The 23,398-nt window shown below is 41.2% G+C and overlaps 1 protein-coding gene across 1 annotated transcript in view; it reads right to left on the bottom strand.

The window, feature by feature from the left end:
• Positions 1–23,398, bottom strand: part of CHSY3 (chondroitin sulfate synthase 3) — a 200,599-nt gene that overhangs the window by 124,972 nt on the left and 52,229 nt on the right. The gene's annotated exons all lie outside the window — the stretch shown is intronic.

The following is a 23,398-nucleotide window of genomic DNA, read 5'->3' as shown; positions in this document are numbered from 1 at the left end:
CTTAGTTTGTTCAAGGTATAAGCGTATCTTATCATTCAGGCCAAAAGACTAGATATTTGCCATGATCCGAGATGTCTGCCATGATCTAACTGTAATTGCAGTTTCCCCTCTGCTCTAATAGTTGAAAAAGGGAGCACAGAATCTTCAAGAACCACAAATTTTAGAATAGGTACAATTACAAATGTTACATATTTTTCAGGAGACTCTTCGGCAGAAACAGTTCCTTAATTATACCTTAAGCATAACCTTTCTTAAGAAGTTTCTAAAGTTCTAAAACTGTATTAGATGACTAACTGCAGCTATTCAGCAGCACCTCAACCTAGCTTAGAGGTTCGCTCTCACAACTCCATGATGTGAATCACACACTGTTCAAGAAAAATTCTGAGCAGGCATCTCCCTTGACGGTGTTTACTTACCTGAACAACGTGGTGCTTGTTTTAGTACTGACTCTCATGCCTGCCATCTCACACCTCACAGCTGCCAACTAAGCTACTCTACAATAATAATATAAAATAACCCAACAACCAAATATAGTGGGACGAAAAAAAGAAATCTAGCTGTATCTTAATATCCAGCAATGAAAATCAAGTAAAAATCTGACTTCTACTTCACACTGCATTCAAAGTTAAATTTGTGTAAAGCACATGTACAAAGTAAGCTTTAAAAAAAGTATTCTCTGAAATACATTCTGCAAGACCTTTTTCGTTCAATAAAAGCCTCAATATAAAGCACTCTGCTGCTAAAACTTAAGGCTATTGCCAATCAGAAAAAACAGTTTAAAAAACCCCAAACCTGTTTAAAAAAAGCTTTAAAAAACTGTTTCAGAAGCCTTTTATAATACAGGTTTCACCAAATTCTATTAAATCAAACTCACAACATTTCAGTGGAATGTGCAAGTTTTTAATACATTTCTAATTTAAGAGATTTCAAGGCTTTCTTTATAATTTTGATTCTTTTTTTCTACTTAAAACAATATCTGAGCAATATAAAGCTATATTGTGCACTGCATCAAGTATCAAAATATTTCAACAATCCAATCTTGCTGGACAGAATAGGAGAGGAAACAGTAGGAAACTTTTGCTTTTTTGCTCACATCCACGAAGTTTTAAGCAGTTCTGATTTCCTACAGTTTTCAATAGACCACATAATATTAGCATTGTATTTGATTTTTATACTTAATTATATTTTTGCCTATGACTATTTACACAATTTTTGTATAATTACATTATCTTGCACCAGTTAATAAACTAGATCATGTATGATACAAGACTGTGTTAATAATCTGTAGAATCATTGTCAACAATTTATTTGAACATTTAGAAACTACTCTTAAAAAACCATGACTTTCCTGTTGCGTGTTGCTCAGACTCAGGAGCTTCTTCAGAGCTCCTTTACAATCCCCAGGAACGGTCCTGTTTGATAATCATCTGGGCAACCAACTTTGAGCCTGATCTTTGTTAAATTTCTTGTCTGGTTGCTCTGACATCAGCTAGTTGGGAAGAACATGATCCTGATTAAGCCACTGGAAGAAAAACAGGCAACATTTTTGTGACTCAGTTCCCCTAAGTAGCAGTTTGCCGGAGTTGATTAAAGGGACAACTCAGAAGAAAGGGTGGAATGGAATGCTTAATGAGGCAGCCTAAAAAACAAATCACTCTCTCTGTCTCTTATATATGCACAGCGCTATGAACAGTCTCATAGCTACATTTTCAAAGAAACAGTCAGCAAGATGCTATTTTTCTGATGAGTCAGAGCTACGATAAAAAAAAAAAAATCACACCTAAATAGCTGCAGTGTGAACTGTAGGGATTTTTTTTTTTCTAATCAAAATATATTTTGGGTAAAAATATTGTTTCATTGTAATTTACAGTTTTGTGCAAACAAACATTTTACAGATGGTAAGACAGTGTTTGCAACCAACAGTGATAATCGCCACAAGGGAGGCAGCAAAAGGAAAAACATTCAACACTTGGAATTACTATTATGTGTGAAGCACAGCTAAAAAACCCAAAAACTAAAACCAAAAAGAAACAGCCCTGCAACACTCTCCTACAGAGCCTTAACTGAAAATCCAGTTCCTGTTGGAGCAAACATGTGAATAAACACCCAGTGATTAGAATTTAAGTTTAAACATGTTATCAAATCTCAGCCAGTGTTACACAATACATAAAGTATTAGAGATTCACAAGAGAGGTGTCAAAAATCTACACTCACGTCCTGATCCCATTAACTTTACGGAAGGAATATTAGTAGCGTGGACAAAACACAGCAGCAAATTTAGTTGAAAGGTTATTCTTCTCTCAAAGAGAAAAAAAAAAACAACCCCTCCTAGAGACAGTAACTCAAAAAGACACTTAAATGCACATATTAAAAAAGACAGTTGTCAAAAACACACACTTTGCAGCACATAACAGATAGAAGACAAAATAGTCCCTGATTCCAGAAAGGACCTTGATGACTTCATCAATGAGAGGAATCATAAGTACAAATAAGGATCTTGATAGAAGCACAAAAAAAAAAAAATCACAATTAGAATAGATCTTAACAAATAATATGAAACAAACTGAAAGAAGACTGTTGAGGGTCCACAGGATGTAGGAAAACACAGAAATAAAAATAGGCTAAGAATACAGGTAGCCTCTGTCAGTGTACAGAATGAGAAATACGTTAAGTAGTTAGAGAAAATCTTCTTCCCCTTTTATGAAACAGGAAAAAATGAAAGGAAAAAAATAACAGATACAACAGATATTTATTTTTGCTCCCCAGCTCAGAATTAGAGTGTATATACAGACACCATCAGAGCAGACTGAAACCTTTCTAGAATGTGAACTGAACAGAATGTATGCTGATGCAGACCACCAGAAACAGTACCATAACACAAAATGGCAATTTAACTTAAAAGAAAGAAAATATAACAAAACACAAGACAAAGAGGAGAGGAGAAACCAGAAGACACTGAATACTGACAAAGTTTTATCAAAGATTAACAGAAATACGAAAGAATAAGATAAAACAAAATAAAAAAAAATAGTAAAGACAAGAATAAACACAGTATAATAGGGAAAGAAATGCCTAATATAAATATGAAAGTGACTGAAGAAAGGACACCTAAAAAATTACTATGAACAGCTCTTCCCAGGCATCAATCTGTGATAAAAAAAATAATACTTACTTATTGCAGTAAGAACTGCAATACCAAATGCACTTGAGATTGCAATAAAGAATCATCTTCAAAAAAAAAAAGGACCAGGAAAAGGATTCTTCTCTCCAAAAAAAAAAAAAAGATTATGTTTTTACACAGGAGAAAGCAATGATGGTTAAAACCAATCCATCATTGTAAAACTATGATGTAAACAATAAGGACAATTTAGAGATGGATAGGAAATATCACTTGATGAACAGCACTGAGAGTGAAAACAGAAAGATGCCGCACAGCATCCCACAGAACTAGAATGTAAGAGACCTCCAAATATGTTAAAACAGAGAAGAATAGTATTGGAAGTCAGCATGGACATAGTTATTCGACTGCAGCTGAACACAAACAAAAAAGGAAGGGTTAGAAAATGTTACTAGCTCAGAGAAACACATTTATCTTACATGACAATGGATGAAGAGAGCGCATATGCTATAGAAACAAAAGTGATGGCATCTCTCTTGGGCAGAAATGTTAATAAATGAGCAGACTGAAACAAGCATAAGGCACAAAAAAGAAGCACACCTTCAAAAGGAGAAAGCATTATCAATTTAATCAGATCCCCTACCATTTCAAATAAATAGCAGGCACCTATAATCTCAGAATCATGAAACTGCAAACTCAATGCAACTCTGTGTCTAAGGATACAGCTATTTTTAAACACCATTTGTAGGAAAAAAACACAATAGAAATTACTTGGATGCACTAAAAAGTTGGCTTTTTTTTTTTCTTGTGGCATGTGACATTCCACAGTGCTGAAATCAAAGACATAATATATGCTTCTATAGATGGTATGGGAAACAGCATTACCAATAAAATCAATGCTGAAAATGAACTGCAATATAATTGCCATAATGATTTCATACACAATTGCATTTTTCTCCAAGGGAATGCACAAATATCTTGCTGTTTTCAAAATACAGTGTTGCCTCCAGGAATAGAGTCATACTTCTGTTTGTGATATCATGGAGAACAAGCTCCCTGTGTTAGTGTTTAATGTACTGTGAGACTAAAGTGGTTCACGCATTCAAGAAAGTCACCATAACCCCATGTTAAAAACATCAAGTTTTAACAGTTTTAGTTTGGAGAAACAGAAAAAAAACACCCCACCACTGTTTTTATAACTTTAGAATCCCAGCGCGCCTAATATAACCAAAACATTAAAACCCTTGGTAAACCAAATGCTATTGCATGACACACAACTAAGGAAGTAAGTGTGCTTGCTCAAATAACCTAAAGAACTGGAAAATAAGGTTTAGTTAAACTAATGTTACATTGACTTTCACATGCATTTGCCCAATGCTTGCACTGATTCAGTCACCTTTAAGAACACAGAGTTCTGTGTTTACTGCTGGTTTATATAAAACCTATGTGGTAAAGCAGTAACACAAACACTACATTGTTTTACAACTGCCAAAGTCTGAAGTTTCACAGTAGATTCATCGTGTTACATGACCTCATGCTTTACAAAGTCATCTCAAGCAATAAAACAATACGAAAAGTATGACATCTTCGTGACTACCAAACAATACAATGATTTTGGATTGTTAGAACTAAGACTATTCAGTACTGTATGTGTGCTCAGTGAGCTGCAGAATTTGCCTGAAATACTATGAGCGGTGACAGTGCTCTGATAGAAATAACCACTCCTCCCTTCAAAACAGAGGCCTGCAAGCGTGGCAAAATGGAGAAACCATTTACCAAACATTACTCGAATCTTTGATATTAACAAAGATGTGATAGAAAACCTTTTGTATAAGCTCACTCTGTTTTGCAGACAAAGGAAGACAGACACCCTGTCAGCAGCTAGCGGTAGTAATTTTGAAAGCATGTTTGGTTTGCAGTATTCAAGTGCTTCTGTTCTTCAAAAGGAAAACTGGAACTCATCAGGATCTTCTTGGCAGGCAAGAGACTAAATTGTTGAATGAACAAAGCAATGCTCTGTAAAACTGAACTACAACAAAGTGAACCAATACGTCACTACAAAATGAGAATACTTGCAAGAGAGCTGCTACTTCAAATTCTAATGCAAATCCAAGCACAGTCACGAAGAATTGCAAATCTAGAATGTGTCAGTAATTTACGTTGCACTTTGTGTACAGTGAACGACAAGCTTCTTTTAAAGCAGTAATCCTCAAAACTGGCTTAATACTAAACAAAAAACCATAGTTATTTAATCATTAAATAGTAAAATATACCTTTGTTAACATATCTCAGCAATGCTTAAACATTGTCAAAATAATACTAAATACTTTATAGCAAAACTGAAATGTGAAACTATTACTATGCTCAAATACTCACATACTTGCATTCTGCTTTATTGACACAAATCACTTCAAAGATATTCAGCGAACTGCCACTGTAATTAACCTACTGATTTTAAAACTTAGGTTTCTTCTCTGAATCATTACATCTTCTTCTTCCTTCCTAAATTTAACTGCTTTGATCCTGCCACTGTTCAGTCTCATTTACTAGAGAACAGTTGCTCCATACTGCTGAACTGACTGAATAGTTTTCTGCCATCAAACACAAGAGCTCTTTCTCTCCTTTCCCCTCCATGACTCTCTCACACCTCTTGACTGTGTGCACCCACTGCTTACCTTGGCCTAATTCTGATGTCCTCCCAAGCAGAAGGTAAGCCAATCGAATTCCACTAAGACATTTCAAAATATTAATGTTTCTGGGGTCATTACCTTGCTGCTTCAGTGAGCAGATGCAGCTTCTGACTGAAGGGGAACATGAGCTGGACGAGGAGGGGATGGGACTGCTGTCCTGTTAGGGTGACAGTCAACCATTCAACCCAAGCTGTGCAAATGTGGAACCACACACTTAGTCTGTAACGGTATAAAGCAAAGACTTTTTTAATGGCTTCAATGTAATTCTTGTTAAAAATAGAAAGCAATACAGTTTTCCAGCACCTTCTAAGGAAAAATAAACTTACTCTCTTGAACTTAAATAATTATCATACCTCTAAGCATAACCCCGAAACAACTCAGGAGCTGCTGACGTCATTGTGAGGCCACTCTTGATAAATCTTTAAATAATCATGGTAATTGGGAGAGGTGCTTGAGAACTTAAGGAAAGGGAAAATTGCTCCTATCCTCAAGATCGGCAAGAAGGAGGACCTCACCCTGATCCATGAGAATATGATGGAGCAGCCAATCTTCGGAGACGTTCCCAGGCCCATGAAGGACAAAATGGTGCTCAGGAGTAGTCAGCTTGGATTCAGCAAGGCAAAGTCACGCTTGACCAGCTTTATAACCTTCTATAATAAAATGACTGCAGACAAGGGGAGAGCTGCAGACATTGTCTACCTAGACTTCAATAAGACTTTTGAGACTGTCTCCTCATAGAGAGATGGGAACCTCATGAAGTTTCAGTAAGGAGAAGTACAAAGTCCTCACCCTGAGTAGGAGCAACCCTATGACCAACACGTGCTGGGGGACAACAGGCCAGAAAGCAGCTCTGCAGAAAAAGACATGGGGATCCTGGTAGACACCAAGTTGAACATGAGCCAGAACCATACCCTTTCGGGAAAGAAGGCTACCCCTTCCCATCTACTCAGTAGTGCTGCTGAGGCCACATCTGGAGTCCTGTGTCCAGTTTTGGACTCTCCAGTACAAGAGCGATATGGAGCTACTGGAGAGGGTCCAGCCAAGGGCTGGACTAAGATGAAGAGACTGGAGCATCTCCAGTAGGAGGAAAGGCGGAGAGAGCTCACACTGTTTAACCTGCAGAAGAGAAGTCTCAGGGCAGATCTCATCAAGCTGTAGAGATACCTGAAGAGAGGGTTCAAAGATGAAGGAGCCAGGCTGTTTCCAGTGGCGCCCAGGAACAGGATCAGTGTGCATAAACTGAAACATGGGAGGGAGGTTCCTCCCCAGCATCAGGAAAGACTTGTTTACCATGAGAGTGACCAAGCACTGGCACAAGTTGCCTAGAGAGCTGGTGGAGTCTCGCTTCTTGGAGGTCTTCAAAATCCATCTGGACATAGTGCTGGGCGATACGCTCTATTTGAGCCTGCCTGAAGAGGCACGTTGGACCAGATGACCTCCAGAGATCCCTTCCAACCTCAACCACTCGTCATCCTGAGGGCTTGCCCTCTGTCAACAAGGGGTACATCCTCCGCTCCAGACAGTCCCCGCGGGAGCCAGTTGGGACACACCATAGGCACCAAGGAGCTCACCAGGTCTCCCCTTGTGCTGTGGGTCTGCCCCTGGTCAGGCCTGTGTGCTCAGGGAACCAGCCTCTTGTCACAGGCCTGAGCTTAAAACTTGCCAGCCAGGCCACAGGAGGGTGGCAAGGTCTTTTGGAGCAGGCTTTTGCCCTTTGAAAGGAAGTCAGTCTTCCTAGCTGAGCAGCCATCAGGGGCAGCCCCTGATAACCCTATAACATCACCAGGGAACGGCTGTGACTGCCCCTGACCTCACCACATTTCAGCAACCACAGCTTCCGTGCCCATACATGCTGTCCAGGGTTTCTGTGGGCGCACACACAAGGTGTGCAGATTCCATCAGGACCTTTGGCTTGCTTTACCAGCTTGGGTGTCCGGGAAAAAAGTAGTCTGGGCACTGCACAAATTGCATTTATGCATAAGCCTAACCCACCCCTCTCCAAAAAAAAATAACAAAATAAAATGAAAGACAACTATTTCATTGCACTGTAATTCATTTACTGACTTTCTGCTTAAAATTTCGTCCTTTTCTGAGGCAGGAAGCAATTTTTTCTAAGGTTTTATGGAGACCTAAACATTAAATTTAGAAACTATTAGAAAATTCTGATTTCACAAGCATACCAAATACCCTGGAACCTGAAGACATCATAGAAAACTAGCTTTTAATTTTTTTATTTTCTTCATTTATTCAACTATAATACACCAGCTATATTTGATTCAAATTATTTAAAAACTGAAATAGTCTAAATTAATAAGAACTGAAAACAAAATTCTGTCCAGAATTTTAGTGTTGCTCAGCTACTGTAAAAGGTTGAGCCCAAAAACTACAGCCGCACACTCCTCCACAGAATATACTGCACGTATTAAGTCATCCAAGGGATGCACCCCACTTTGCTGCTTCTCTTCTCCACATTCCCAAGCGAGGTGAAACATGACAGCTCTCTGTCCACAGTGATGGAGCAATCACTTGCTTCTTGCCATCAGTACACAGACTTGGTCCTATTTGTTTTGGAACAGCTCCAAGGTAAGAGCTCAGCCCTGCAGGCTTCAAATAATTCAAGGTCAATGCTGTTACATGCCACACTTTACATTACATATGCATATATTTATATATTCACATAAGTATCAGTAAATTATAAAATAGATAACACTACATTCTGTAGTGCATGACACAGGATTGTATCATGATACAATACATAAAATAGGAAAAATAAAACATTGTACAATACAGTCTCTACTTACACATTTCCCCTATGCAAATGTAAAGCAAGGTAAAATGACATAGCTTTGATCTAAATCTTTAGGCACCCAGTCTAACCAAGGCTACTCTTAATAAAGCTGGGTTGATAAAATTATCACAATCCTCATTACTGTTGCTCAAGCTAGTATGTATGGTGCACCCTATCACAGTACCATCAAATGCTGAAGCAGATGCTGACAACACTGAGTTCTACGCTTCAGTGACACTACTCGAGAAAACAGAAAATGTAAGAACATGCAGGCTGATGGAAAAGCCAAATTCACAACTAAGAATGAGCTCTCCTGTTCAACTTACATGTCTTTCAGAATTCAGTATTTTTACAAAAATAGGTAAATTTCTCTAGTAGCTCAAGCAAATCTCTATCTCTTCTTGGTTTGGCCACAACTAAGGAATCTGAACACAGAGCTAGTTACCCGCTTGTTGGAAAATATTGTACTGCTTTCTTCCTTATCGCATCAACAGCAACAAATTCAGCCACTGTTGTAAGTAGTTTTTCAATCAAAAAGGGCTAAGCTTCGCACAACCTTCACAGTTTCTGTTCTGTTCAGAGTATCTGACTACAGTCCCAGACCTTAGCAGATGAGGCCTTCATTTGCTTATCTGCCTTAAGAGGAACTTACTTTTATGGCAGTACAGTGCAGCATTTGATTTACTCCTTGCAGAAGATTTTCTGGTTTACATCACGGGGCCACATAATCTTGTCTCTGACACTTGCAGCCTGGCCAATAATTTAGACATCTATGTACACTGGATGACTAGGTGCCATGCCAATAGTACTACGAAGTACCCACATGTATTTTTTTCCTTAATTTTGCCAACAGTTTCTGTAGAGCGAATTCTTGATTCTTTTCAGTAACACACGTTACTATAGAAATAACTATAAAATTAATGGCTCTTTAACATTTTCAGTGAAAAGCAGCTGTGAAAATACATTTACCTTCCATTATTTTTCCATAGAACAAAGCTTGTGCCACAAAGAGGAATACTACAAAAAAAGAAGAAGGTCTCAAGTTCCAAACATCCTGTTCAGTATGAGAACACTCTGCAGTGCTGCATTTTTGTAACAGTGACATGGTCCCCTTCAAATGCTTCTGCAGTACGTCCATGGAAAAACTGTTTTTCCTCTCCCTGGAGATTACACCAACCCCTGAAGAGTCTGTGGAAGGTGGATAAAAAGGATATCCTTAAATAGCCTTTATGAAATACTTCTAATGGGAAGTCTGCAGAATCAAGATCATCTTACTGGCTCCAAAAGCTATTCGATAAAATAAGCACTTAAAACATCCAAGCAATTTAAAAGTAATTTGAACAAAAATATTTGCATGAAACTAATACGCTGAACAAAATTCAGATTTGATATAGCAGAAAAAATAGAACAATTCTGTTTCAAGAGGAGAAAGCATGAATTTTATTATCTCTGCTCTCAAATAGTAAATCAATGTATTACAGACTAAATTACATCTCCTGAAGGATACAAAAGGCATCATACCTAATTCTCGAAATAATACTTTTCCATGAGAGCACCGTCATACACGTCTCATTTTCTCTACCATATAAAAGTACACACATATGTATTTTTCACACAGTGAATCAGAGAAAGATAGAACCACAAATCAAGCAACTACCTATTTTATTTTGAAGTAAATCAAACCTCCAAGGTCTATTTGAAATACATTCAACCTCCAAAGTCCTTATAAGCTTATATGAACAAGAAGAAATATATTAATGAATTTGGTTGAAAATGTTGAACAATATTATTCACAATTTTATGCTTCACTGAAAACCTTTTCTGGTGTTATCATTCATATTACATGTTATCAGTTGCCACCTCTTTTCCCATGAACTTCTCTCTCCTTAAACACATTTTCAAAGCTGCAAATCTTCTTTTCTTCCTCTCCACACCTAGAGCTCAGCTCATTTCAGGAGCCTCGTTTCGTACTTCTCGTTGTTCACAGGGCTGGTAACTGACTCTTGACAGCACAGGATAACTTCTCGCACAGGCAGAGTATGTGTCTTTGTGCGACAATTAAGGTAGATGGGTGCCTGCAGCAGCAGACCTCCTTCAGTATCACAGAACTGCTACTGCTGACAGTGACATATTTGTGGTGAGGTATGAGAGAACCGAACCAAACAACACCATTGCATGAAAATGCACATCATTCCCATTCTAAACACATAGGTGGACAGACTGAGTGGTATCATGGGAAACAGATAACAATACAAGTACCTGGATGGAAAAAGAGACTGAGTACCATAAAACAATAATCAAGGTAACAGCAATAAAAAAGTTGGCATGTTTTGAGAAGGGTTATGTTTATGCTGAAAAAGACATTCCTGATTTCCCATGTTTTAGGATTTTGACTCAAAAGAGGGAAAAGTAATGTTACCAAATGTCTTTCCTTTCTGTGTGCAACACATTTGGAAAAAATATAGGCAACTTTGATGACTGGCAGAGAAATACACTACAGAAAAATGCATTTTATGTTCAGTGAAGACCACAAAGGAGAGAACAAAACTTCTAGTCAGTCATGTTTAATGGTATATTGTTTACCCAGTATGAACGAGGCTGAAAGTAACTGTTACAGATTCTAAGCAGAAAATACTGTTGGGCTGTGCTGACGGTACAAATTTGAAAGGCTTAAATTCCAGGCAGTCAGTAAAAAGGCACTGAAGAAGACACTGATAGCCTGCAGTTTTCAACTTCACCTTCCGGAAGCAATTACAGAACTGACGGAATAGGGCATTGGTTTCAGATGCAGAAGCTTCAACCCATGATATGCATTTTTCAGGAGAAGCATAAATAGATGAGACTGCCAGTTCTTAATACTAAGGCTTCTCTGAAGTCTTCCGTTTCCAAAAACATTACACTGAACTATAGCTTTAGAAAGTGACAGATGAGTTCAACAAGGAAAAAAAACTTTAGAACTTGCTCAAGGAAAAGGAAACACACAAAGTGCTAGTAAAACATGCCTCACTTTGGTCAGTCTTCATGGAACAGAAAATGCTTGCAAGATGTGATACCCCCTTTTCAACATGATCCTACTGAGAACAAATTTAGCAAGGTTCAGAGGCTACCAGAATCAGCAGCTTCTTCAGGACAAAAGGACTTGAGTGATGACGACTTCCATTCTTAAAGGTGAACTTAAAAAACTTGTCTAAACATTACGCTTTTATTCTGAACGATAAAATCACACATCAAGAACTTGTTACCAAGACTAAAACTTCTCACTACTTGTAGTAAGTTAACAAAGCCTAATGATGCCCTGGACCTAACACACTTTTGGAGACAAATCATCATTACGCATTTCTGTACTACTGCAACCACATGCCCTTCAGCAAAACAAAGATCTGGGGAGGATCCCTTGTCAGTGACTCCTCCCTAAGAATTACCAGAACTATTTTTAAATCAGATGTGAACACAGGTTTCATGCCTTCGTTATAGATGGAGTGGGATCATTACAGACCTAACTGCTCATAAACTGTAGTTTACTACACCTTTCACTACTGCTGGCAACAAAGAGGAAAGAAGAAAGAATCTCAATTCCTTCTCCTCCCCATCCTGAAACTGGCTGTGGAAGAAGGTGATAGGAGTTGAATACTAAACATTACAGAAATAAAGCTATGCTATTTTTTCTCAAGGGCTTAGGTTCTTACCCTATTTTACTATAAAGCTACTTTTATATTGCACCACCCTTAAACATAACAGGCTTTCTGTGGCTTAGAGCTTCACAGTTACAGTACACTGTACACTACCCATCAGTAATCTATTGAAACCTAAGTGACACAGGCTACATTACAGCATGCAAACTCCATGCTGCCATGCCTTATGCACATCTGTTATTTAAGGTACTTCATGTAGCTCTTTATTATCCTGAAGTCTGCAGTACATAAAAATGCATATGCCAATGTATTTGAATGGAACAGCAATGTCATTACCATAATTTTACAATATATATTATATTGCTCTGCAAGAAACATAGTTTCTGATCTAAATCCTCAGATGCTCAAAAAACAGCAATTGTACAATTGTGTCAGAGGGGAAATATACGTCATATTTAACCTGCAGTAAGATTACATAAAAGGATTACTTACAGAATCATAGAATAGTTTGGGTTGGAAGAGACACTTAGAGGTCATTTAGTCCGACTCCCCTGCAGTGAGCAGGGACATTGTTAACTTGATCAGATTTCTCAGAGCCCCATCCAATCTGGCCTTGAATGTTTCCAGGGATGGGGTATCTACCACCGCTCTGGGCAACCCGTTCCAGTACTTCACCAACCTCGCTGTAAAAAATTTCTTCCGTATATACAGTCTAACTCTACCCTCCTTTACTTCAAAATCATTACTCCTTGTCCTGTCACAACAGGCCTTGCTAAAAAGTTTGTCCTCATCTTTCTTACAAGCCCCCTTTCAGTCCTGAAAGGCCACACTAAGGTCTCCCTGCAGACTTCTCTTCTCCAGGCTGAACAACCCCAACTCTCTCAGCCTGTCCTCGTAGCTGAGGTGTTCCATCCCTCTGATCACTTTTGTGGCCCTCCTCTGGACCCACTCCAACAGCTCCATGTCATTGCTGTACTGAAGGCTCCAGAGCTGGACACAGGACTCCAGGTGGGGTCTCACCAGAGTGGAGCAGAGCGGCAGAATCACCTCTCCCGACCTGCTGGCCACGCTGCTTGTGATGCAGCCCAGGATATGGGTGGCCTTTTGGACTGCGAGCGCACGTTGTTGGCTCATGTCCAGCTTTCCATCCATGAGGACACCCAAGTCCTTCTCCGCAGTGCCGCTTTCAATCCATTTTCCTCCCAGCCTGTGCTGATAGCAGGGGTTGCCCTGATCCAAGTGCGAGACCTTGCACTTGGCCTTGTTGAAGTTCATGAGGTTCGCACAAGCCCACTTCTCCAGCCTGTCCAGGTCCCTCTGCATGGCATTCCGTCCCTCAGGCGTGTCAGCTACACTACTCAGCTTGCTGTCATCTGCAAACTTGCTGAAGGTGCACTCAATCCTGCTGTCTATGCTGCCACTGATGAAGATATTAAACAGTGCTGGTCCCAGTACAGACCCCTCAGGGACACCACTTGTCATTGATCTCCATCTGGACATTGAGCTGTTGACCACTACACTCTGGCTGCGACCTTCCAACCAATTCCTTATGCACAAAACAGCCCACCTGTCAAATCCGTACCTCCTCAATTTAGAGAGAAGGAACCTGTGGGGGACCATGTCAAAGGCTTTACAGAGTCCAGATTGAAGACATGTGTTGCTTTTCCCTTGTCCACTGATGCAGTCACTCCTTCATAGAAGGCCACTAGTTTGGTCAGGCAGGACTCGCCCTTGGTGAAGCCATGCTGGCTGTCTCGAATCGCCTCCCTGTCCCCTGTGTGCCTTAGCATAGCTTCTCAGAGGATCTGTTCCATGATCTTCCCAGGCACAGAGTTGAGGCCGACAGGTCGGTAGTTCCCAGGGTCCTCCTTTCTACTCTTTTCAAAAATGGGCGCAATATTTCCCTTTTTCCAGTCACCAGAGACTTCACCCGATTGCCATGACTTACCTACATCTAACAATGTTTTCATACATTTTACTGTTAAATCTTTTCCTTACTTTTCCAAACAGGATTTAAGCCACTAATATTCAAGAAACAACGTTTCAAAATTATAAAACTTTGTTAAAATTAAATTATTTTCTAGTTGACTAAAATAATCAGATTATTTAATCCAATTAAAGAGCATTCCAAGGCAATAAAACAGGAAAAAACAACAACAGAGAAATAACATGTAATAGTCACTGTATTACTACTAACGAAAATGTGCAACATCTATATCCTTATTAATTTGGAAAAACAATAGAGACACCAGGTTCCTTTGATATAATTTAAAGCAGGATAACCCTGAAGGTACAACGACTGCACATAACAGTCAAAGGGGAATCTGTGAAAGACCATTAAAGCAAAAGGAGAATTCCATTCTTGCAGCAGAAGATGCACACTTCCCAGACGAGTGAGAGCAGCTCTGATGTGCTTAAGATTCCTGAAAATAAAACTGACAGAGTTTGCAAAATCTGCATGTCCATATCAAATACACAAAGTGGAGTCACAAAAGAAACTTCACATATGCATCTAATGGAGTAAGTGTGAAGAGTATTCAGAAAACACCCTCCCACACTCCCAGTCCCAAAAGAGGTCTGATCAAATTTTAGAGAGTCATGTCAGGCACTCCAGGTTCTGGCCCAATCACTGGGACAAAAAAGGAGGGAAAGGCAACCAAAAGAGAAGCTTAAAAAGAAATGAAAAAAAAAATATTATCTCTTGCTGCTCTTTTAAGAAAAGACTACTCACCTACAGAATCATTTAATCCATGAGACAACTTAAAATGGAAACCCAGTGACCACGTGGTCATTGAGATGCTGGAAACGTCCAGTTCCTTTCCAGAACCTGCAGTAGCTCCTTAATAAAAATAAATACATAAATACCCAGGGAATATTTATTTGTTCCCCACTCCAAATACAACACACAGTTAAAATTTATAGGCTCATGAGGATAAAAGCAACCGATTAATTTCTAAACATGGGAAGAGAACAGACGAAATTAAGATGAAGTTAGTGTACTGACTGAAAGATATATTGCACTATCCTGAACACAGATGACCAGTATTTCACCATAAGCTACCCACCATAGCTATACACAGGCCAGAAGAGAGCTGAAGTTCCCTGTTTAGGTAGAGTCCTGTATCTATGACTAAGACACAGCAGGCTGGAGAAAGCAACACACCTCTTTTTAACCTGATTCCCTCAAGAAAGACAATGCAAGAGAGAAAGGTATGGAGAGTCAGCATGCTGGAAAAATGGGGAGCACAAGATCAGAGAGTTAAGTCTAAGAGGTGTAGACAACAACCTCTTTACTCAGGTTGCCTTCCAGGCAGCAAAGTCAAGAGTAACACAGGAATCCACCTCTTAAGTACCTGATTTCAAGCACTGCCTAGGGACCCTGCAGAACACTAACCTCATTACTTTACAAACACACAGGCTACTGATGTATACTGAGCAGCCACTGCCAGGGATCCTTTGCAGCACAGTCATTACAATCGCTCATAATTCTCTTCCAAGTAACAAAGCATAGTGCATAAGAAAGAAAAAAACACTTCCCCACAATCCAGTCCAACCCCACCCCAAAGGATATAACATCACAGGAAAAAAATCCTAACCATTCTTTAGAATTACACAACATTAATTAAACAATGAAGAAAACTGACACATCACCAGCCTTTATACACTACACTTCTATATAAAAGAGAATGAAATAGAATTAATACTGGTTAGTCCTTAGTCCTATCAATTTCCATTTCTCCTCTCAAATGCAGAAATGCTAAACTGGCTTCTATTTAGTAATCAAAAAAGAATTAAATTAGCACTGCAAAGATATTGTTCATGTAAATCAATTATGTAAAATGATGGAACTTATTACTAACTTGGATTATGCTTTTGAAAAATGATGGTATTTTTCGCGTTTATAATAATTGCTGCAGTCATTCACACAACATTTAGTAATAAAATTTGCTACAAATGCTACTAATGCTTGTTAAAACTCAGAGCAATCCCTCAACGAATGTAATGACTAATTACAATAATAAGGAAATTATTTCAAGCAAGGAAACGCCTCATAACAATTAACCTCTCTATTTCTATGCAAGTATTTGTACGAGCAAAGCAAGGACAATTTGTCTTAGGATAGACGACACTGACATGCTGCTCAGAGAAATGCCATAGGCCTAGCTGTAGCATAATTATTTATACAACAACGGCAGCAGGAAAGATTGTAACTGCAAAACAAAGTTCTAGGGAAAGCAAACAATAAAATTTTGAAACAGACCAAACAGCAATTTCTGTGAGAGTCATTATTGCTCCTGGTACCTTAACAAAACCTTCTATCTACCAAAGAGGGAACTAGAAAATCCATACTTACTTCAGGGACAGACAAAGGGAATTGTTCGTCAAATTCTGAGGAAAGCTAGACAGACTTAGTACCGGTCTTTTCTGTGGGGGTGTGCCGTCAGACAAATACTCGGAGATCTTCTATTTACGCTTCTGTTCTTTCACCTGGGACAGTTAACTCATATTTCTTTGAATGCTGCAAGCCAGTATGAGAGCTCAAACAAGAAAACCTATTTTGCAAATCAATTCGCATCTATATTCTGATTCTATAAACTACATAAGGCGGCTGAGTGGAGACGACCTCGCTCTCTACAACTACCCAAAAGGAGGTTGCAGCAAGGTGAGTGTCGGGATCTTCTCCCAAGTAACAAGTGATAGGATGAGAGGAAGCAGCCTCAAGTTGCACTAGTGGAGGTTTTGGCTGAATATTAGGAAAACTTTCTTCACTGGAAGGGTTGTCTGGTGTTGGAACAGGCTGCCCAGAGAAGTGATGGAGTCACCATCCCTGGAGGTATTTAGAAGACTTGTAGGCGTGGCACTTAGCGACACGCTTTAGTGGTGGACTTGGCAGTGTTAGGTTAATGGCTGGACTTGATGATCTTAGAGGTCTTTTACAACCTAAACAATTCTGTGACTCTATAGTCCTAATGTAGCATCACACACATTTCTGCCTTAATGCTTGAACTGGAAGACAAAAAAGATACCATTCTAGTTTCTTCTGTCATTCTCAACAGCCACACTGCAGGGTTTCTTACACAGACAAAAGCATTGAATAAAGGATGGAAAAGCTACCACTGAGCTATGCCTTCACTCCAACTACAAAACAGAACTTATTAAGTCTTACTACTTACACTTAGAAGTGCCAAGCCCTGAAAAAAGTTGCATTCTAGAAATGAGATCTTCATTTAAAAAGTCAAAGAGTTCTCTGAAAAATTGACAATTCTTGCTAATATGTTCTTGTATCACAAGATGGAACAACATGTTGAATCAAAATTGCATCATATGCTGCGAAAAAAGATATAGGAGGATCACACTTGGGTCCCTTTATGTCAACAGCTACGCTGTACCATAATCCAAGCAGAAAAGTAATCTGTTACTCCTATTAAAAAAAAACCTACCCCTACAGAAAAACTCAGAGTTCCTGAATCTCCATTATGTATTTACCTGTAATTAAAACATAAGTTAATTTACTAATTCTTATTTAAAAAAAAAATAGTACTAAGCTGATACTCCCAGAGCACAACATAAGGTCTGAATTTTTATTTTCTTGAGCTGAATTAAAACTCATTTTTCATCTGCCACTGCTGTACACTAATCTAACCTGCCAAAGTCTTCAGCTGGACTTAAAGTCCATGTGCTCTAGTATTTCTCTGTGCAGCATGGACTAAAATTAATGGTGGTAGAAAAATCCACATTTCTAAATACTCTTCTATGATGAAATTTCTTTTAAAAAAATCAAATTAAATGGAATTAACAGCAGTAGTTATGCACTGTGTTGCACTACTGTGGTTACATAATCACACTGGAAATATTTCTATTTTATCATTAAGGCAAATGTTACTTAGTAAAAGATAAAATATTTCATTTTTCCAATTCATGGTGCCTCCTCTATTTTGAAGTGCCTCCAGTTTGCAATATGGAAGTAATTTTGGACTATGTGAATTTCCTCTATCTTTTATCCAAGGATGTCATGGACTTTTGGAAAATAGTCTGCTTTGGACCTGTTTTCCAGCCAAACTTCATGGTCTTCTTATGGCAGAAGCCCTGCACTGTTTAGGGGTATCCAATGTCATCCAGAGAGTAAGAGCACAAGACATACATCACAAGAAATTAATCCTGTGCAACTACAAGGCTTCAAGGGAAAAAAGAAAAAAAAAAAAAATCACATAGCAGTTCAAAACTCAAGTGATCAAAAAATGTTTTCCTCATTTAATAAAAAAGATCTTAATATTTCAGGGCAAAATCAAGAAGTCACATCCAGAAAGTAGCCATCAACATAGAAGAAACTCCTCTCCTTTGATCCTCCTTTCCCCCGTGTTAGTGTTTCTATACTTACACTCTAGGAACAACTAGAATGTGACACTTATCACTCACTGTTACTCAATAGTTATATTCCACCATCAGGAAGCAAATTTAATGTTCTGTCTTTCAAATTTTTTTGCCAACTCCTTCTGCACTTCTGACGTACACATACCACTTTTTAACATCACACATGCAATCAGTAGTCACACTGATCACAAGACACAGCTGGAAGACTGCCACTTAAAAACTCATTGATTTAGAGCCTGCTTATCTAAAAGACTGTATCGGGCTGACACATCCAGGTATTAAGAACTTCATAAAATGCATCATGCAAGAGGTTTAAATGAGAAAAATAAGTCTTCCCAACAAAACACAATACTAACTGTGGAAGCACGGACAGGAGTAGCTGTAAATACAAAAAACCAAAAGTGTCTGTTTCACAACATTCAGGAAAGTTTCAGGTTTAAGAAGTGTTTAAAATATCAGTAACTACAATCTAGACAGCAGAAAACAGGTTAAAACACACTGCCAGACAAGCAGCAAAACAAAGTTTTGGAGGAAAACCAACATGTTACAAACAAATGTGGCTTCCGCAAGACTTGATGAGCAGCATCAAGGGCCAGGTTTAAAAGCCCATGTCACACTGAACTTGCACAGTCATCTTGCAGTTTTGAATAGGTCCTTCCTTATCTTATCCTACCGGAAAAACTACCCAAAACTCTTCTGCCTCATTACTTGCAGAAGGCTGTTACACTGTTTCCCGCCTTTTGTTCCTCCTCTCTTCTGGGCTTTAGGACTTGCGTTCCAATGCCAGAGCAGAGGCTTTGATCTTGGTGATCACTTACACTTGGACAACATAGCTGTACAGCAGTCAGTGTCAACTAATAATGCGTACAAGAAAGACAAGGGATATACCTGGGGGAACTGTTTTCACACCAGGTGTTAGTCATCAGGTTTCCAGAAATACAATTTTAGAATCAGACACAAAAAATAATATTAACACACGATGACATTGAGCATAGAACTGCCTAACTCTTGGGTTTCTGCCATCGTAAAGTACAAGTTTTCCCAAACTACCCTGTTAAGTTTCCTGCACAATTCATCAAAAGGGCATAGAGTTTAAGAAAAAACCTCAAAACCTCCAACATCTAAATTATCCCTGTCCCCTCCCTCCCTCAGTATGCTGATTCAGCCAAATAAAGCAACCAAAAGAGGGATATGCCTGTAATCTTACTGTTTCCTAGGACTTCTGGCTGCAAGTGAAGTGTCATAGTAAAAAACAAATAGAAAACTGCTGAGAACAGAAAAGATTCACAGTTCCATGGCTGTGATCACAGAATCACAGAATCACAGAATAGTAGGGGTTGGAAGGGACCTCTGTGGGTCATCTAGTCCAACCCCCCCGCCGAAGCAGGGTCACCTACAGCAGGCTGCACAGGACCTTGTCCAGGCGGGTCTTGAATATCTCCAGAGAAGGAGACTCCACAACCTCCCTGGGCAGCCTGTTCCAGTGCTCCGTCACCCTCAGAGGGAAGAAGTTCCTCCTCATGTTCAGACGGAACTTCCTGTGCCTCAGTTTGTGCCCATTACCCCTTGTCCTGTCACTGGGCACCACTGAAAAGAGCTTGGCCCCATCCTCCTGACACCCACCCTTCAGATATTTGTAGGCATTTATAAGGTCCCCTCGCAGCCTTCTCTTCTTCAGGCTGAACAAGCCCAGTTCCCTCAACCTCTCCTCGTAGTGGAGATGCTCCAGTCCCCTCACCATCCTTGTAGCCCTCCGCTGGACTCTCTCCAGTAGCTCTTCATCCTTCTTGAACTGGGGAGCCCAGAACTGGACACAGTACTCCAGATGAGGCCTCACTGGGGCAGTGTAGAGGGGGAGGAGAACCTCCCTCCTCCTGCTAGCCACACTCTTCTTGATGCACCCCAGGATCCCATTGGCTTTCTTGGCAGCCAGGGCACACTGCTGGCTCATAGTTAACCTGTCGTCCACCAGGACACCCAGGTCCCTCTCCGCAGAGCTGCTCTCCAGCAGGTCCACCCCAAGCCTGTACTGGTGCATGAGGTTGTTCCTCCCCAGGTGCAGGACCCTGCACTTGCCCTTGTTGAACCTCATCAGGTTCCTCTCTGCCCAGCTCTCCAGCCTATCCAGGTCACGCTGAATGGCAGCACAGCCTTCCGGTGTATCTACCACACCTCCCAGTTTGGTGTCGTCAGCAAACTTGCTGAGGGTACATTCTAACTCTTCATCCAGGTCGTTGATGAAGAAGTTAAACAAGACTGGGCCCAGTACTGACCCCTGAGGGACACCACTTGTCACCAGCCTCCAACTAGACTCAGCGCCCCTGATGACAACCCTCTGAGTTCTGCCATTCAGCCAGTTCTCTATCCACTTCACCGACCACTCATCCAGCCCACACTTCCTCAGCTTCCCCAGGAGGATATCATGGGAGACTGTGTCGAAAGCCTTGCTGAAGTCAAGGTAGATAACATCCACAGCTCTCCCTTCGTCTACCCAGCCAGTCATGTCATCATAGAAAGCTATCAGATTGGTCAGGCATGATTTCCCCTTGGTGAATCCATGCTGACTACTCCTGATAACCTTCTTTTCTTCCACTTGCTTGATGATGGCCTCCAGGATAAGCTGCTCCATCACCTTTCCCGGGATGGAGGTGAGGCTGACCGGCCTGTAGTTCCCTGGGTCCTCCTTCTTGCCCTTTTTGAAGATTGGAGTGACATTGGCCTTTCTCCAGTCCTCGGGCACCTCTCCAGTCCTCCAGGACCTCTCAAAGATGATGGAGAGTGGCTCAGCAATGACATCCGCCAGCTCCCTCAGCACTCGTGGGTGCATTCCGTCGGGGCCCATGGATTTGTGGACATCCAGATCGCTTAAGCGATCCCTCACACAGTCCTCCTCGACCAAGGGAAAGTCGTCCTCTCTGTAGGCTTCTTCTCTTACCTCCGGGGCCTGGGATTCCTGAGGGCCAGTCTTAGCACCGAAGACTGAAGCAAAGAAGGCATTCAGTAGCTCTGCCTTCTCCGCATCCTCCGTCACCAGGACACCCGCCTCATTCAGCAGCGGCCCCACGTTGTCCCTAGCCTTCCTTTTGCTGCTGATGTAGTTGAAGAAGCCCTTCTTGTTGTTTTTGACATCCCTTGCCAGCTTCAATTCCAGGTGAGCCTTGGCCTTCCTCGTCGCATCCCTGCATGCTCTCACTACGTTTCTGTACTCTTCCCAAGTGCCCTGTCCCTCTTTCCACATGCCATGCACCTTTCTCTTCTGCCTGATCTCCGCTAGAAGCTCCTTGTTTAACCATGCAGGTCTCCTGCCTCCTTTGCTAAATTTCTTTCTCAGGGGGATGCATTGCTCCTGTGCATGGAAGAAGTGTTGTTTAAAAAGCGACCAGCACTCATGGACCCCCCTGCCTTCGAGAGCCCTGGCCCACGGGATTCCTCCCAGTAGCTCCTTGAAGAGGGCAAAGTCAGCCCTCCTGAGGTCCAGGGTTTTGATCCTGCTTATCGCCCTGCTTCCTCCATGCAGGATCCTGAACTCGACCATTTCATGGTCACTGCAGCCGAGTCTACCTCCAACCTTCACGTCCTCCACCAGTCCCTCCTTGTTTGTTAACACAAGGTCCAGCAGAGCGCCTTTCCTTGTTGGTTCCTCCACCACTTGCATCAGAAAGTTATCATCGATGCTCTGTAGGAACCTCCTGGATTGCGCCTGCCTAGCTGTATGGTCTTCCCAAGCTGATGTCAGGGTGGTTGAAGTCCCCCATGAGAACCAGAGCCTGTGACTGTGAGGCTGCTTGCAGCTGCCTGTAGAAGGCTTCATCAACCTCCTCCTCCTGGTCAGGTGGCCTGTAGTATACACCCACCGTAATGTCACCCGTGTGAGCCTGTCCCTTAATTCTAACCCACAAGCTTTCAACTCCTTCTTCACTTGCCCCCAGGCCAAGCTCAATGCATTCCAGTTGCTCCCTCACATATAGAGCAACTCCCCCACCTCTCCTTGTTGACCTGTCTTTCCTAAAGAGTCTGTAGCCATCTATGACAGCATGCCAGTCATGCGAGTTGTCCCACCACGTTTCTGTGATGGCGACCAAGTCGTAGCCGTCCTGCTGTATAATGGCTTCCAGCTCCTCCTGTTTATTGGCCATACTACGTGCATTGGTGTAAACACACTTGAGCTGGGCTGTCAATCTCACCCCTGGCCTTGGCACTCCAAGCCTAGGCTCATCCCTAGTGAGCTGGGCAATATCCCCTTCCCCCTTCGAACCTAGTTTAAAGCCCTCTCAATGAGCCCCGCCAGCTCGTGGCCAAGAATTCTTCTCCCCTTTTGTGATAGCTGAGCTCCACTTGTTGCCAGCAGGCCCGGTGCTGTGTATACCTCCCCATGATCAAAAAAGCCAAAATTTGACTGATGGCACCAGTCCCTGAGCCACCTGTTAACCAGGTGAGTTTTCCTGCCCCTTTCAGTGCTGTCCCCTGCCACTGATGGGATGGAGGAAAACACCACCTGCGCCCCTGATCCCTCAACCAGTCGCCCTAGTGCCCTGAAGTCCCTTTTGATGGCCTTGGGACTTCTTTCTGCTACCTCGTCCCCGCCAACCTGCATTACCAAGAGGGGGTAGTAATCAGAAGGCCGCACCAGACCAGGGAGTTTCTTCGCAACATCCCTAACCCGGGCCCCAGGGAGGCAGCAGACTTCCCTGTGGGATGGGTCCGGTCGGCAGATCGGGCCCTCTGTTCCCCTCAGAAGGGAATCACCTATGACAATGACCCTCCTTTTTTTCTTAGTTGAGGCAGTTGTAATACGTGG

The sequence above is a fragment of the Opisthocomus hoazin genome, chromosome Z (assembly GCF_030867145.1).
Source record: "Opisthocomus hoazin isolate bOpiHoa1 chromosome Z, bOpiHoa1.hap1, whole genome shotgun sequence".
Classification (NCBI taxonomy): Eukaryota; Metazoa; Chordata; class Aves; order Opisthocomiformes; family Opisthocomidae; genus Opisthocomus; species Opisthocomus hoazin.
Note: the sequence above shows the minus strand (reverse complement) of the source record. Positions and strands in the feature narration are given on the sequence as shown.